This window comes from Bombyx mandarina, chromosome 22 (genome assembly GCF_030267445.1).
Source record: "Bombyx mandarina strain Sakado chromosome 22, ASM3026744v2".
Lineage (NCBI taxonomy): Eukaryota > Metazoa > Arthropoda > Insecta > Lepidoptera > Bombycidae > Bombyx > Bombyx mandarina.
The window spans coordinates 8,549,751-8,568,131 of record NC_143228.1 but is presented as its reverse complement, the minus strand read 5'-3'; the positions used below and the strand labels follow the sequence as shown (position 1 = coordinate 8,568,131).

The 18,381-nt window shown below is 36.8% G+C and overlaps 1 protein-coding gene across 9 annotated transcripts in view; it reads left to right on the top strand.

The window, feature by feature from the left end:
* Window positions 1-295: 295 nt before the first annotated feature.
* Window positions 296-18,381, top strand: part of sif (guanine nucleotide exchange factor still life) — a 116,309-nt gene continuing 98,223 nt past the window's right edge. For 3 of the 9 annotated variants that reach the window (XM_089737015.1, XM_089737013.1, XM_089737012.1), the window contains exons 1-2: window positions 12,616-14,635; window positions 16,621-16,732. The gene's annotated coding sequence lies outside the window, so the exon portion shown is untranslated. Of the gene's footprint in view, window positions 716-897; window positions 978-12,608; window positions 14,636-16,620; window positions 16,733-18,381 lie in introns of those variants that run through there. The other 6 variants (XM_089737009.1, XM_089737008.1, XM_089737011.1 and 3 more) reach the window with 6 other exon arrangements.

Genomic DNA, 18,381 nt, shown 5'->3' with positions numbered 1-18,381 from the left:
TGATGAACATAGGCTACTTTTTTTATTTTTTTTTTTATTTTTTTTTTTTGGTTTCATGTGTGTTTTAATGTTTCCGAAGCGAAGCGAGGGCGGGTCGCTATAACTAAATATATGAGTAAGGTTCTGGTTCATTACGAACAGCTTCAGGTAAACGATAAGAGTGTATTACAAAACAGATGCGGTATCATAAGGTCGGCGTAGAGTTGTCACGTTTTTCACGGGGGCTGAGCGAAGATGGGTGCTCGGAGGATGCAGTAGTGCGGGGCTCCCCGCGCGCCTCACCCCGCGCTGACGTAACGCTGCCGAGTCCACCGCCCGCCCTAGTGTGTGCCGCGCCGCGCTCCGACCGGGCTAACACGCACGCCGCGCCCTGCACACTAACCGTGCAAATAATTTCACGTTTCTAAAATTTCTTCTCTGTTCCTGAGCTTAATAAGTGAATAAGGTGCATGACGACCCAACACATCCGATTATGTTCTGTGACAAACAGATTTCCTGATTCATATGACCGCTTGGTAATAGACACCGCCCTTAGAGGCCAGATGCAACGGTGTCATTCGCTAGTCTATTCACGAGTTCTTCAGTCTGTCTTATTATCTTGTTGCTCCTGTGTATCAATTATTACTTATTCATTGGCTTTTCAATGAAAATCCCGAAACAGCAAATAGAATAATGTATTAATTCGTAGTAGATATGTCTATTTACAGGGAGTTAGGTAATCACATGGGCAATATACCGTATTTTTCTAAAATTTAAATTCACAGTTATTGTAGAGTGTAGATGATATTATGAACAATAAACGTTTTTTCTTTTGTACTGTAAAGTAATTAGGTTTGACAAAAATAATAATTAGAAAAATGTTTTGCATTCATTAATTCCTTGCGGTTGTGTTTTTAGATAAATTGTGACAAAACAGACAAAAAATCAGCTCCAAACATTAATTAAAATTGGATTGTAATTGACGTTATTACTAAACGGTAAGTTAGATATGAATGATCATGAACAACGTAGTGTGAACATTTAAAGCTTTTAGTGATTAGAAGCATCATTATTATTCCATCAAATATCTTGGAGCTTCTCAGACAAGGTCTTTTGGCGGCCGATATCGAAATTCTCATCATCCATTCGCATCGTAGTATAAAGTACAGTTATTTCAAGTGGTCCTAAAGTTAGAATTACGTCTTTCCAGTATTGATTATCATGCAAAAATACATTCACATTCTAGTTTTAATGTTAGCAGAAAATTATTGTTACGTTGATATTTAAAATAATTTCGTCCGCTATTCGTTTCGCGTTTTAGCCATACGATCAGCATATAAATGCACCGGTCTAAAGTTGGAGCTGGAGCTGATGCTAGAGATTTACCCTGAAAGCGTAATCAAAGATTAGCTGTAATAAACAACATAAAAAATCGTAGGATTCCGATTGGTTCACCAAACTTTTGATTTATTTTACGACTGAACTTCTATGCGGCATGCATTTCTATATTAATTAAGGTAAAAAATCAAAAAGCAAAAGTAAAACCGAACACTTAAATTTCACACAATAACGACAATCATGTTTCGATAAGGCGTACAGAGGAACAGTTCATTCTGTATCAGGATAAGGCTTTACAAGACACAGACACTATGCGGCAGATTATGGGCTCAAGATTCTTTTAAACTGATTTTTTTATTCTATCTTTTGGGTGTTCGTTACAAAAAACTCCTTAAGAAATAACTAAAGATAATACTGTAGAGGATAAATTCCTAGTCAATTAGAAAACAATAATAGGCTGTTTTTATCTTTGGCCAAAAAATTAAGGAAGCAAAAATATGTTATTTTCGTTTTTAAAAATCATCAATTGGTTAGTTATGGAAAAATCAGTGTCGTACTTTAAGCGAATCGTTACGATTTATTAATTTACCAATTAGCAGATGAAAGTCGAGCCATTCAAAACCTGCGTTGTGTATTCCATGTTTCAGCCTTTTAGGGTTCGAGTACTCAAAAGAAGCCTTTATAGCAGTACTTTGTTGTCCGTTTTTTATTTTTCTAGGAAGCAAGGAATACTAGTTGTCTCTGAGACCTTTCCAGTTTCACCAGGACAAGTGGGCGAGCATGGGTTCAGCCAGGAGAGTTGTCCGTCTCAGTGTTTGCCCGACACATTAGATCGTAATCCAAATACTAAGATCAACGGCGGAAGGAAGTGTTGTTAAAAGTCTCAAGTTAACAGTCAAGGCAATCAAAAGATATAGCTATGTTTTGTGGCTCATCAAGCCCTAAAGCACCAGTTGACAAAGAATTATCAATTATTGCAAGGGGGCAGGTCTTGTAGCAGAAGTAAAGGGAAACATCTGAAAATTGGATTAATTTAATACGTATAACATTTAAAAAAGTCACTTTTAACTATTAAAGACATTTTTGCAGTTTACGTTACGTACAGAAAAATATTAGGTCCTTTACCTTGCCGTTTGATATACATAAGAGTATTTTTATGAATATTTTTTATTTCTTTCAATCAAATTATTAACATATGGTATCGATGCATTTTTACCAGCGTCGTGGTGGTTTTTAATCTTCTTCATGAATCAAAGTGTACGGGAAAGCCTTCTCAAGCTCTTAAAAATCTCTTTGTACAGCTTCTCGGGTATTGAATTATTTCCCTGCTAAGAAGTTATCCAAACCTCGGAAAACGTACAGAGTCTGTCGGCGCAGGTTATGGTGGGTGCGGTGTATGACGCAAAACTTCTAACCCTAGCTCTTGTGGCTTAGAGATCGTTTGTTGAGCCGTTGGTTGTCGAACGTTGTCGTCTAGGTGCAGCGGAGGTGAGCGATGAACTTAAGCTGGCCAGATTTTGCCAACTTCTCCGTCATTGAATCTAGTACTTCAGAGTACAAATTTGCAATAATACTGATGCATTTTATTAAGAAGCTCTGAACTATACCGGCACTAGATCACCAAATAGTGACCATGTTTTTCACGTGTTAAGTTTCCGTTTCGAGCTTCGACTAACTTCGAACTAGCTGAACTAGCGTCTAACCAACATGATGATCCCTTATAATTAACAACAGTCCATTTTTCATCGCAAGTGACAATGCTGTTCAAAAACTCTTCGTTTCTGTTTCTGTTAAGCAATACAAGACATACCTTAACGCGTTCGTCGCGCTGGCGATCGTTCAGTTCGTGCGGCACCCTTTTTTCAAGTTTTTCTACCATGCCGTTTTGACGCAAATGGACCACTATTATTTTAATGCTAACGTTGAAAGCTGATGCTAACTTATCGGTAGATTGAGTATCGTCAGCTTCGCCACTATCGCCTTTAATTCAACGTTATTGACTTTAGTTTTCGGGCGACCACGGGGACATTTTTAAATCAAAATTCCGAGTCGGGAGCGTTCAAACCAATAACGAGTCGTACGGTCGTTTGTATTGTTTCCTTTGCACACGTCGTTAATGTTGTGAGCTTTTTGTGCAGTACTACTACTGCGACGGAACTCATATTCCATAATTACTAGTATTTTTATCGTATCCATATTTATGAAAAAAATACAAACTTAGTGACTGAAATTGAAAATAGACTTCCATATTTTGAAAATGAAATTCATTTGAATTTGTAGATTATTCCCAGCCGTAGATAAATTACAAATTCAATTCCATTAATTCCTATACATTAATATAGGAAAGGATTTTTTTCATAGTAAGCAAAATAATGTTTATTTCTTGACCACACGAATTTGAAGTGACAGGGATTTGCTTTTTTACTGAATTATTCGATATAAAGATTCTGTGTTCAGTATAACAAAGTATTGGTGGTTCTATAGCTATTTGTCTACCTATAAATATTCGATTATTTTGTAAATTTCAGCTAGTAGCCTAACTGCAACCATTTTTTCCCCTACCTATTCGCTGGTAGCCTACGAGGTTATTTCAGCTACGCCTGGACGGGTAGGTGAGCTCACGAACTCAACCTGAGACAATTTGCAACACTAACACCAGCAAGAGCAGTGCTTCGCAGAATCTGCCACCAGATTGGAAACGCGACCAACTGAGAAGATCCGGCGAGAAGGTCTGTGAGCTGTGTCTATGGTTTAATGTAATGATGACGAGAACGGTGACCGGTGCTTGATGTACTTAAAAGCATCGTTAGTGGATCAGGGGATCCGAAATAACGTGCTTAGGGCGACGTCGACTGTTTGCCATTCGGTCCGCAGGATCGGTAATGTAGTTACCGGCGGCCACGACGAGAGGGTTTTCATATTGTGCCGTCTTCTCGAAATTACCCTCAAATGATTGACTGACAAATGATTTCGACTGAAAATATTTACTGATGGGGTTAAGTTCCAGATCGTCGTGGAGATCTACGTTTCTGACTATCGTGCAAAAATGAGATTGGATGATTTGAAGGGATTTCAAATTAGTGCAGGCCACGGGAGCGAACACTACACTTGCATAGGTCATGCACCGGGCTTATGCAAGTTTTGTAGAGTGTCACTTTATTACGAAGGGACAATTTACTTCGCTTGCAAATCATCTGATAGAGGCATCCTAGTACCTATGAACGCGGCTCGGTCGCGTAGCGTTTTTATGGGGACGGACTGTCATCCCTCTGTCGAGGGCGACGTCTAGATATTTGATCTTCGAGGCCCACGGTACGGGCTGGCCGAAAACGGTAATAGGGCGAATGGCGGAGGTATTGACGTGCCTTTTAGGGAGTGGACTGCTCGAAGTGGTATTCGGTGGGCGACCCCTTTTGAAGAGCACCGCTGTGCTTTTCGTGGGGTTGATGTCATTACGACACTTCCGAAACCACTATCCCATAATGGCTGCTGCGGTCTGGAGTCTCCGATGCATTAACGACCTCTTCCTACACGGGTAGTAGACAGTCGTGTCATCGGCGAAGAGCGCTAGATAGGCCTCCGGAGACCTATATATCATTGATATACAAACTAAAGAATAACGGGGAGAGCGTGGAGCCTCGCGGAACTCCGACCGTCAGATGACGGGGGCGAGAGCGAGTTCCCTCCATTCGATATCGAAACGAAAGGTTCGACGAGAAGCCTCGTATGATAACACGAACCTGTCTGGCACCCCCATGTTATACAGTTTGTAGATCAAACCGTTGTGTCAGACTTTGACGAACGCATTCGCGATATCGAAGAAAAACGCTCGAGTCGGGATAGGTTTCCGCCTCTTCAGCCCTATTAAGATATGCTGCGGGACGTGGTGCACTTGATGGATGCACGAGTGTTTGGCGCAGAATCCAAACCGCTCGTCGACTAATATATTTTTCTCTGTTATGAAGTTCTAAAGGCGCTTACGAAGGCAGTCGTTCGTATAGTTTGCCTATCGCTGGGAGGAGACTGATGGGTCTGCAGTTCGCGAGTTCGTTTTTCGGTTTGCCCGGCTTATGTATATCGATAATATCTGCGCCTTCCAACCCCGCGGGAAAGATGCAGTTCGTCATAGTGGCATCGCGCTATAGGTATAATGCCTATAATTATAATATTGTTACGCCGGTAACAACAACGCCATCTGTCGTTGAATAGCAGAAACGAATATCAAAAGAACTAGTAAAGTCGAGAAGTACAACGCCACCTATTATCAAATAGCGGAAACACAAATCGAAACTACTCGACCTGTCAGGAACGTTCTCGATAACTCTACAGTTGTCGTATCGACTATAAAAACGTTGCAAAGATGATATGAATAGTAATCGGATCTACTCGAAGTGAAATAGCGAATGAATCACATATCCGCACCGGAAGCGAAGCGGAAGAAGTGCATTACGAATTGTAAAGTGTTCAGTGAGTGGTCTAAGTGTTACACAGAGTTTTAATCTGTACTTCGGTAGATTTTTTATTAATCCCGAACCCAAGCGCGTAACAATATTGCATGATTTTAAATCAAAAAAGATATTTCGAAGCGACTGTCAGCATTAACTATCAGCACTGATATCACAGTGGTGTTTAACGAAGTTGGGAATTTAATCTGTGTTTGGATAATTGATTTCACATTAAGGTTTAGACTTGGAAAAACTCATTTATCAAGTCTCGATACGTGAAGTGAAATCGTTCTGCAGTTGATTACGCTCCGTGAATCCGCTGATACGGTATTCAGTAGTACAATCATTATTGACTGTACCTACATCTCCGGAGAATTAAATATGTTTCATTGAAATTACGTTTTCTCTTCATTACTTTGCAAGATTTAGGACAAGTAGATATCATTGTAAAACAAATTAATTCATACTTTGTAATCCATAAAATAAATCCATAATAATCCATAATTTTTAATTTCATAAATTTGAAAGGATGTCTCTTTGTTTAAATGTTTATTTATTTTTCTTTCAAGTTGAAACGAAGCAACGTATTTACGTTACTTTTTTAAAGTGATACTTTTATGTCAGGGTGTGACATACCCAGGCTCCCGTTTATCCCGAAACACATCTCATTACCACGGGAAATTATTTTATGATCTTTAGAAAAATTACGTGATACTTTAGAAAAAAATCATTGGCACTTTTGAAGTTATACTTCTTTAGGCACGTTATGAAAAATTGATGAGAGTGAAATTTTACGATGCGCGCGCACCGTGACTCAAAATTAACAGAATGAAGTTGCCCACTAAATCGCTCATTACAATACGACCGACGTAACTTGGCGAGTCTGAATATAGCCGTAGGTGAACTTTCCGAACCGTACCGAGAATTACCGAATTTATACGATGTCAAGAAAAGGGATGTCCAATATGCGTGTTTGAGGATATTCTTTAATCGATTTTTTTTCAAATTGATTAAAGTTTAAATAAAAAAAAAGAAATAAATATAATAAAAATAAAGTATAACTTCTTACGCGCGTACATAAGTAGACGCACCCTTTTTTTTCAATTACTTGCAATTGTCGCGCGTAACAGCTGGTAATAAATAATTTAGTGGCGTTAGAGGGTTTTGTAAGGCTTAAAGGACATATCATATCATACATATGCACTTGTGATCAAATCACAGGCCGGTACTAATTTTTGTAATGAAATACGTATTCAACAAATGTTCACGATCGACTTTCACGGTGAAGGAATAACATCGTGTAATAAAAATCAAACCCGCAAAATTATAATTTGCGTAATTACTGGTGGCAGGACCTCTTGCGAGTCCGCGCTGGTAGGTACCACCACCCCGCCTATTCCTGCCGTGAAGCAGTAATGCGTTTCGGTTTGAAGGGTGGGGCAGCCGTTGTAACTATACTTGAGACCTTAGAACTTATATCTCAAGGTGGGTGGCGCATTTACGTTGTGGATGTCTATGGGCTCCAGTAGCCACTTAACACAAGGTGGGCTGTGAGCTCGTCCACCCAACTAAGCAATAAAAAAAAACACGTTTTTTAACCGACTTCAAAAGAGGAGGGTATCAATTCGACAACCATTTTTTTTCTATGTATGTTCATCGATTTCTCAATAATGCTTGAACCGATTCTGATAATTCTTTTTTCTATTTTTTTTGTTCGAAACGGTAGACTTCCTGAATGGTTCTGTAATCATCAGGTTCGGATCTGATGATGGGATTCTGGGGAAGTCGAGAAAAATCTACAATTTTCAAAGCCTATCTTGAAGTGATTTGGGTATTTCTTGTTATTCTTCTTATTCTATGCCGCCACGCACCGGCCGGCCTGCGGCTTGTACATCATTATTTCACGTCGTTACGGATCCATCAGATCCAATAACCTTTGCATTAGAAGCCTTCAGCTCTAACACTAGGAGCAGGCTTAGTGACCCCGGTAACCGTACTCGTCGAACTCGACAAAGAGTTCGACGTGCAACCTAACCCATGAATCAGCTCGCTGAGTTTCTCGCCGGATCTTCTCAGCGGGTCGCGATTCCGATCCGGTAGTAGATTCATTCGTGAAGCAGCTGCTCTTGAGCTGTTAGGTCTCCTTCGGAGGCGCTCGGGCAGCTGTTAGCAAATCCCACCCCTTCTAGCTGAGCCTTTGCTCGCCCACCTGTCCTGGTGAAACTGGAAAGGCCTCCGGGCCACCAGTAATCCTTCAATCATAAAAAAAAACATCATTATTATGCGCTTGATCATTATTTTGTTGCGATGTTATTTTAAAACTGCGATTTCTTCTAAGATACTCATAGAAATCAAATGATGTCAAGAACAATTTTTTTTTAAATTAAATACTTGGAATGAATAACGTATTTATTTGGATAAGGATTAATATCATTTTTATAAAAACACCTTCAGAAATAACGGTTTATTTAGAGCAAATTTTGTTAGCATTGAAAGGTGGAAAGGTATAGTGAGCCAACCTTAAAATATAGACATGCTGTCGCGGACTTTTTTCAGAACTTTTAAAGGTGAATAATTCTGTCATACTCGTACATTATTTTAGTGAAACTTTAACCGTTTCCGCAGCGTACGCAGCGGCTTTCTCTCAAAAGGAAAAAAGAACCCGATTTTGAAACATTCTTTATTAATGCTCCGCTAGTATTGGTCTTAGCGTTCTGCTATATAGCCTATAACCTTCCTCAATAAATGGGCTTTCTAACACTGAAATAATTTTTCAAATCGGACCAGCAGTTCCTGAGATTAGGGCGTTCAACTAAACAAGCAAACTCTTCAGCTTTAAAATCTATATATATAAAAGAAAGTTGTGTTAGTTACACCATTTATAACTCAAGAACGGCTGAACTGATTTGGCTGAAAATTGGTGGGGAAGTAGCTTAGAACCAGGAGAAGGACATAGGATACGTGATTTTTATCACGTTCCCGTGGGACGTGACATAAAACGTGGTATAACAAAACGCAACTGATATGGAATAACAAAATGCAGCTGACAGCTAAACGTAATGTAGTCTATGGTTAATTATAGTAGAATTTTGAAATTGACCGATTGAATTGCCGAGATAGGTAATCATTAAGAAAGTCATGTCGCGACCGGCACGATCAAATCATTCCCGACGAAGCCGTAATGCAACTAGGATTCGAAACATTGCGAGTGAAAGGACTGAAGAAGAACAAGAAAATACAATAATAATAATAATAACAGCTAAAATACATGGCCAATAAAGTATCATTAAAATACTTGCTATTTTAAGTTATATTAATTATCCAAATAAAAAATTGACCATGAACATTGTAAGGCCGAATAAAGTTCGCCGGGTCATCTAGTATTAGTATATATTAGATTCACCAGTTGTATTTTAATTTGCAATACATTTAGAAATATCCTGATTTATATATATTTTTTTTTTTTCTTTTTTCTTTTTTTTTTTTTTTTTGCTTAGATGGGTGGACGAGCTCACAGCCCACCTGGTGTTAAGTGGTTACTGGAGCCCATAGACATCTACAACGTAAATGCGCCACCCACCATGAGATATAAGTTCTAAGGTCTCAGTATAGTTACAACGGCTACCCCACCCTTCGAACCGAAACGCATTACTGCTTCACGGCGGAAATAGGCGGGGTGGTGGTACCTACCCGTGCGGACTCCCAAGAGGTCCTACCACCAGTGATATGCCTGATATATATAAAAACACATTATTATGTTTTTTTTTACATTTTTTTTTATTGCTTAGATAGATGGACGTGCTCACAGCGCACCTGGTGTTAAGTGGTTACTGGAGCCCATAGACATCTACAACGTAAATGCGCCACCCACCTCGAGATACAAATTCTAAGGTCTCAAGTATAGTTACAACGGCTACTTCATCCTTCGAACCGAAACGCATAGGCGGGGTGGTGGTACCTACCCGTGCGGACTCCCAAGAGGTCCTACCACCAGTGATTACGCAAATTATAATTTTGCGGGTTTAATTTTTATTACACGATGTTATTCCTTCACCGTGGAAACCAATCGTGAACAATTTGTTGAGTACGTATTTCATTAGAAAAATTGGTACCCGCTTGCGGGATTCGAACACCGGTGTTTCGCTACATACGAATGCACCGGACGTCTTATCCTTTAGGCCACGACGACTTCAAAATTTTAGTTTTTGTATGTATGTATAGACAAGTGAACGAATGGTCCACCTAGAGTTAAGTGGTTATCGGAAACCATAGACAAACACTTTAAATTGGAATTCATGGCTTCTTCGCGACAGAAACAGATAGGGTAGTGGTAATAATTACCCGTGCGGGCTTACAGTATGCCCGGTCACTAAAAGTAATTGGATTGGATTTTAATTTTATAGTTTTTTAATGAAATATATGCTTTTTAATATTACAAATGTAAAAGTGTGCTTGTTTGTTTGTCCTTCTTTCACGTCGAAATAAAGCAATGAATGAACATAACTTTTTAAATTGGTAGAAGAGTATGGCGCAGGTTACCTTTTATTCCCAAAAAGCAACTCATTCATCGGAGACTTTTGCTTGAATACGCAGACGAAGCCGCTGGAAACAGTTAGTAATAAAAAATATTTATGATTTTTTATTGAGTTGATCACTATTATCATGTAGTAACCAACTTTAAATAAATTAACCAACTATAATTTTATTAACGTATTTATGTATATGACTACTGCGGCTATTATAACTTTGAATTTGACCTACTGAAGTTTATTAGCATGCGCCACAACGCAAACTTGTAAATATATTAGGCGACGGGAGTATGGTAAAACAAAAGGGTATATACCGCTTTCTGCATTGTGGAGATAAGCAGGTGACTGGATGTCGCACAGTGAAGTTGAACAAATTGCACATATGTATGCTTAACTTCGTTACACATATGTTCCACACATAATTTGCAAAGACTTTTGGTAACTGATTTTAAACTTAAAAACTGATTTTAAATTTAAAATGACTTGACTTTTAATAATTAGTTTGTAATAATAATAATAAGAGCTAATGCATGCTTAGTAACGTATACTGCCTTGTGTTTAAATACTGTTTAGAACTTGTTCGAGTATAGCTAAGTTATTAAGGTATTGTTTTCATAGTAAGCATGGTGTTATATATATGATTAAATAAATTAAAATAAATAAATATATCTTCAGAGACAAATTGCCAAATATTTTGAAGAAGGGTTCGACATTCGCAAGTAGATAGCATTATTGTTTGAATTTGACTGTATATAATACATATATACAGTAATTTAGGGTTATGAATATTGTGACCTCTGAGCTGCCACAGTAGATACTAAGATTCTGTCTATTTTTGGAGCGAAGTAATTACATATACATTTCGGATTTTTGCATGTTTATATCCTACTCTACAGTAGGATATAAACATGCAAAAATGAAACCTAAATGATAGATTTTCGTAGTTAGGTATAACTATTTTCTATTGATAAACCAACTTTACTATATTCTTGTTCTACAGCTTTTTGTCTATACTAATATTATAAAGAGGAAAGATTTGTTTATTTGTTTGTTTCGAATAGGCTCCGAAACTACTGGACCGATTTGAAAAATTCTTTTTCCATTAGAAGCCGACATTGTCCCTGATGAACATAGGCTACTTTTATAAATATTTTTTTTTTTTGTTTCATGTGTGTTTTAATGTTTCCGAAGCGAAGCGAGGGCGGGTCGCTAGTTTTTCCAATAAATTAGTTGTTTAACTTTTCTTGCATAATATGCTTTTAATGCTGTTTACATTATGAGATTTTACAGCTAGCCTCTGTCATATTTTTTATTATTTTAAAATATATTTTTGACAGTGTCATAGAAAGGCGTACACAACCCACACGTCTTTAATTTTTAATACTAAAATAATCATAATAATTAAACCTATAACTTCAACACTGATGTTTTAGCTCGGCGGAATGAATACTGGCCGTATTTGGTTGTTTGGGACTTGCATATATGCAAAATCTGCTGGAAGTTATGCTTTCATTTTATTTTACTGCAGTCATTGGGTTTTGAAGAAGATCGAGGCCCAATTGATATTAAGTAGTAGTAGTCATTTTTTAACCGTCCACTAAAAATACCTTAAGACGAAAACGCTTGCCAAAGACTATCTTGATGCGTACTGACGAAAATGCTATAAATACCTGTCTTGTGGCCATTCGTACTTATTGCAATTACCAATTAGTTATGAGTGATGCTTAACAAGCAAGACACGCAGTGTAACTTTCACTTTAGCATCCAAATATTTATTTATTGAACGCGAAAGAAAAACATTTCTAAAGTTCCGTAGATTTACGGTTTTATCTGACAATTTAAATACTAGGAGTAAGCTTGCACTACCAACAGCTCAATTATGTAAAAAAGGAAGCATTTTAGGATGTTTTTTATCAATATATTTAACAAAGACATTCCGAGGAAATCTACGTATAAATGTAATTGTACCATCTATACAGAAGTTCCAGAATATAGAAACATTTGTGCTGGAAAACTTACTATTATAAATTAAATTTACTTTATATATATATTTCTTCTGTGCGTTTGTACGTAACTAAACTCGTCCTAAATGGTAGGACAAATTTTGACGATTTTTTTTGTGTGTTCTAGTGGATTCGAGAATTGCTTAGATTTACAATTCAATAAATTAACTTTTTTTATTAAAAAAATCACCAGAACAGATTGTTTATTCTTATTCAAAACTTTGAAAAATACTACTTTTGAAACCACTTTGAAAAATAATACTAATTATTCAAAGAAGTTTGAAATCTTCAGATTTAAGACCTATGAATGGGACAAAGTCGGTCGGGTCCGATAGTATTACTAACAGAGGCAAAGTTTTATTTATACATAAAAACCTTTTTCACTGTAATTGCCTTTTTATTATTATATACGGTTTTGGCTTTTGTATGTTAATTAAAATTTGAATAACAACAAGGTACATGGCAAAAAATCAAAATACTATGTTGGCTGGGTTGAGTAAAAGATTAGATGAAATGGAAGCTTTCACAGACGAAGAGTATTGAAAGTGGCTTCCAAATATGATAAAATTAATAGTTTGACTAACGAATAGTTTAACTAGAAAGCGGATAATATACGAACCCGTAAACCAACCGATGCTAAACTCTATAGCGTAAATATAAGAGGCGACCCGGTTCCAAATATTCATTCAATTCATTTCCAAAAATTCAATACTGGTGGTAGGAATTCTTGTGAGTCCGCATGGGTAGGTACCACCGCCCTGCCTGTTTCTGTCGTGAAGCAGTAATGCTTTTCGGTTTGAAGGGTGGGGCAGCCGTTGTAACTATACTGAGACCTTAGAACTTATATCTCAAGGTGGGTGGCGCATTTACGTTATAGATGACTATGGGTTCCAGTAACCACTTAACACCAGGTGGGCTGTGAGCTCGTCCAACCATATAAGCAATAAATAAATAAATAAACAATTATCAGTTAAAGTATTATACTCATTTCCTACAGATAGAGTTTCGATTTTGTTTGAAATTGTACTTTTTATTTACATATAATATATTTTTACCAAGGGTTAAAGAAGGTTAAAGACATTTTAATTTACTTCACCTAATGGAAACGTTGTCTGGTCTGTGGTCTAACTATGTTCTCATAAAAGATAAAATGTGTTGTTACTGCGGCTGTTACATTAGTAGTTCCCGTCATTAACAAATGTAATAAATTACGGAGTTGGTGAACCAATTAATCTGTTTTTCATACTTGTTTCTGATAATTTGTCGAAATGACCGAGAAAAAAATCAAATTAAATATTTTTGATAATAGAACAAGTTACTTGTTCTTAGTCCAGAATGAACTATTAAAGCTTTCAGTGGGCCTCAGTAAGCATCCAACAACCATGGACCAAAATCGAATGTTGTCTCGGGGAGACTGCGCGCGCATCTCCCGTCTCCCGTCGCACCGCTCTCTACGTCCATTGATAATCTTCTTAATTTCAAAATATATCAATATCAGCTAAATTAATTTAAAGAATTATTATTAAAGTCGAATTAAACGTTAATTGTAGATCTCGATTGGATTTAACGTTTAGTGTATTAAGTATTGAAACGAGTTTGTGGTTACATCTCCGAGATTGAGGGCGCTGTAGCCGTAATTTTGCTAGGTTTGGGCGTCGCTGCGTCTCGGCTTTCGGCGGACGGTCGTTGCGCGGTGGCGGCCGACTAGTCTGTGCGCACATAGCGCCGCCACGCACGCTTGATTCGCGACCCAGTCTGCTCTGACGTTTAGAGGAGCCGCCGGTGTCGCTTTACCACAAAGCTCGATCAACTATACCTCCGCACACAACATTCTGCGCACTTAGAAAATACTAAATAATCGAAGGTGTACCGAATCCTGAGTGGTGGATTAGACGCCAAGGTACCTGTCGATTGTACGAGAGTGTGTTGGTGTGTGTGTCGGCGGTGTGGGTGGTCAACGGAGCAGCCCAGAGCTGTCCGCAGCCAGCAGCTGGCGGTGTTTACACGCGACTCGTGTCGCGCCGCGCCTGCATCTCGAGCTGCTGCCGTGTTCTCTCTCGCTCGCTGCAACATACACCACCCTTCATTTACTATTCAGCGCTGTGAATTTTTAACTTAGCGAACGACCGAAGATCGAGGTACTTAAAATATTATTAAAATCGACTTGTATCCAAAGAGACTGGTCATAGTGCACATTATCATTACGAGCTCAGAGCATACACATATAAAACGAATTGTCATACCTAGTTTTTTCGAGTGATTTCACAAGTTCGCTAAAATGGGTGCTAAAGAGAGCGTGGAAGCTGCTAAATTTTCAGCGCATAATTGGAACAATCTTGAGGTTCGTAGCACCTTTAAAATAATTTGCACATGGAGTGTTTGTATTCCCTACCCCGTTCGTGAATGTCCAATAAATAAGAAAATTTTGCGATAATAACTAACTGCTGAAATACCAATACATAAACCTACACCTATTTTCTGCACCTTAAAATATTTCAACCAATTAGTTTATGCATGGTCACATACGATTATTTAAAAAATTACGATAAATTGAGCATACACATAATTCAAACAAGAAAGGTTGTGATCATGACATAACTAATGGGAGACTTGTTTAAGTTTATATTTCACCTTTACAGACATAATTTAACACGATCACGTATATTTTTCGCTTAAATCCAAATATTTATTTAACTATAAAATGTATTTACTAAGGTCACGCTAGATAAAACCAATGCCACCGCGCCTAGAGTAATAAATACCTTTGAAGATGATATTTTCTATGAATAATGCACCAAGTCTATTTCATTACATATATAGTATTTTATTTCTCCAATAAGAGTAGCAGCGTATGTGTAACTATCGAATAATAACAGGCTATTTAATACAAACAATCTTTGCCGTGCTTATTTAAATGTCAGATTTTTTATCGTTCGTGTTGTACAAAACTGTTAAATATGATTTCAATTTCGGTATGAAATTCTTACATTAACAAAGAACTAACTTTGAAAAGACAATATCATTCTTAATTCTAACCGAAGCACAATGAGAAACAATTAAAATATTAGTTGTGGTGAGCTGAATAATAATCAGATGCACAGCTCTGCCCCAGATGTCGAATTAACGTCAAAAGTACCTGCATATTTCAGTAAAAATTTTAAAATACGAAGCCAAAGCTGAGCTGACCCACATACGGTTAGACTAATCTAGTATGATTGAAGGCCCCGTCTACCAACTTGGGGATTGAAATGTAGCTCTAAAATTTTAATTACCTTCAGATAGAAATTTATCACAAGGCAACTTCTTAATTTCACTATCAATTTGTTAACGTAGTGGTAAGTGATAGGTTTAAACACGAATAAAAATATCAGTGATAATGATTAGCTATTTTTAGTTTTCTAAAAGGAAAGCTCAAATCTCTCAGTAAGACTATACTTATTAAATTAATAAAGGTTTCATTAAACCTCTAAGGCGTTTATTGGACAAAGTAATGGTATCTTTAATTAAATGTTAAGTTTTTTGCGTAATGAAGTTCGTTGTCCTAAATATTAAAACGACCGGTGGTAGCAGCGGAATTAGAGATGGTGTGAGTATGAAGTTACCGTGTTGCGGGGCTTCTCACTTGATTAGTATCTAGATAATTATTTTCGTGATCATGATTTTATTTTAAAATGACAAAGTTACACAAATTTGAGACTTTTAAACAAAATTAAAATATATATGTATGTACGTTAAGATGTAAATAATTATATCCTCAATCATTACTTCATTACACTGAAAATGATATAAAAAAAAAAAAGATTTTTCTGAAAGTTTTAGAATTCAAGGCTGCAATACTGACGAAAACACGTCAGGCTACGTATGTATGTCTGAACTCATAATTATGCGTCTAAGTGACTACACAAACATGGTAAAATATGTCAATGCCATTTAGTCAACCAAATAACCACGTTACTTTGTAAATAAATTTGTAAACGTTAACTCAACTGATAGCATTGCGTAAACAAGTTTATAATGCGAGCCTGCATGCTACTCTGCTTCGTGTGATTTCGATGTGTCACTAAATCATGGGACATTAATCATTATATAAAATAATAATCAATAAAATAAATGCTTGCATGCATTTTGAAATGAATTCATTTAAAACTTTTAAACATATTTTTTTGTATAAATAAATCAATAAATGGTTTGTGAAATAATTTAATCAACTCAACGTTTTCCTTTGGTGTTAACGTTGAGATTTGAATTGAATTGCTATGGATCACGAAATTAGATAATAAATTTAAATTTTTAATTGAGCTCTCGGTTACCATTGCGATGTTTCAGCATGGCGTCGTGAAACATTCATACAGACACGGAACGCAGAGGTCCCAAAGTCTCAACCGCGCACACTCTTTATCTCGCACCGATGGAACCTGGTGACATCACGGGACCGCGGGTAAGAATCATCTACATAATCAATTTAAATATGTATTTTATTCTCAGCAACCTTAACGAATATTAATAATTCAGTGATTTGTGTAGACTACTGAAACTGTGTCTCAACGTACGGCTTAACCAATTTTTGTGAATGCCCAGTTGAGGTCTTCCTAATTTAGAAATATTATCTTTAAGAAAAGCATACTACCTACTTCAAGATTTAATTATTTTCGAACTAAAAAGTTCCATTGCGAATTGAAACTTGATTAAACGAAAAATACTTACTTAAAATAGACAAAATATGTACGAGTATACATTGAGAGGATTTAGCCTTATTATTAGCATATGACTAGCAATTAAATACTTCTGAAGGCTTTCTACTGTGTGTGAACTACACACATGTTTTTTTCTCTGTCTATATTATCTGTTCTGTAAAACTGAAAGACGTTGCCCATCTTGAGACGTGAAATGGAAGTCTTTTTTTTATTAGGAAGAAATGATTACTAGTGACCCGAAGTCCTTTCCAGTTTCACCAGGACAGGTGTGTAGTACAAGTGTCAATTTTACATAATATAATGACTATTAATGAAAACAAAAGCGCATGGCGTATGTATTGCTCGAACTTTCTATCTTATGTCTTGCGGTCTAGTTTCTTCTGTCGGGCAAACGTGGTGCCTTAAAGGCTTGTATTGTCAATTATTAGTCCGGAGCAATGGTATGTTCGAGATCGTGGGTCATTGTAGACATTATTTCAATGCATCACACCTACATCCCATATTTCTATTAAGGTCTCAGGATGAACACTTTGATGTCTATTGGCTTTGATAACGGCTTAGTATCAAGTGGGCCGTCTACCAAATAGCAGCAATATAAAAATATCTAAAATGAAATAGTATTTACGATCGTGTAATAAAAAGAAACCTGCGAAAATTCATAAACTTGCATATACGTACGTAGTAATAAAATTATCATTGCTAGCTAATGTAAGGGCGTTTTATAGGATCGTATAATAATATACATAATATGTAGGTAATATTACCCTGCTTTTTTTCTACCTCAAACCAATACAGTGTACTTGTAACTTTTTTGCACGATACTCGATCAAATGTCCACCTAGGGTTAACTGATTAATGCTATAACTAATGGATAAAAAAAATTATTTGATTTTATAAAGTAAGTACATTAATAAAACCTGGACTTGAATATGTTTAATATGATGATATTTTTAAATTCATGTTGTTTAGTAAGAAACTCTCTTAAACTCTTACATACAATTATTAATTCAATGGTAGCTGCAATACATTTTTTCAATACATTTGTAGTCCTAAATAGTCCTTCCCAAAGTTTTTTATTTAGGCAATGGTCTCCGTAGTGAGTTAACAAAAACGTAACGGGGGATCAATGAGATGTATAACTATATAAATAGGGGTCTACGGAAATCGATGAAGAAACGGCGAATAAAACGTTCACTGATGAAAAAATGAGGAAAATCTAAAAACCAGTGCTTGGCAGGTACAACGTGAAGGAAAAAAGGGCCTTTGAAATGGGTCTATCTATGAGTCTACCCACATAAACAGACGAATCAGAATAACTGAAAACCAAAAACTTCCGATATTGCTTTGTAAATATTATTCTTATAGTTTAACATTCTTTTACATCAAACTTGAA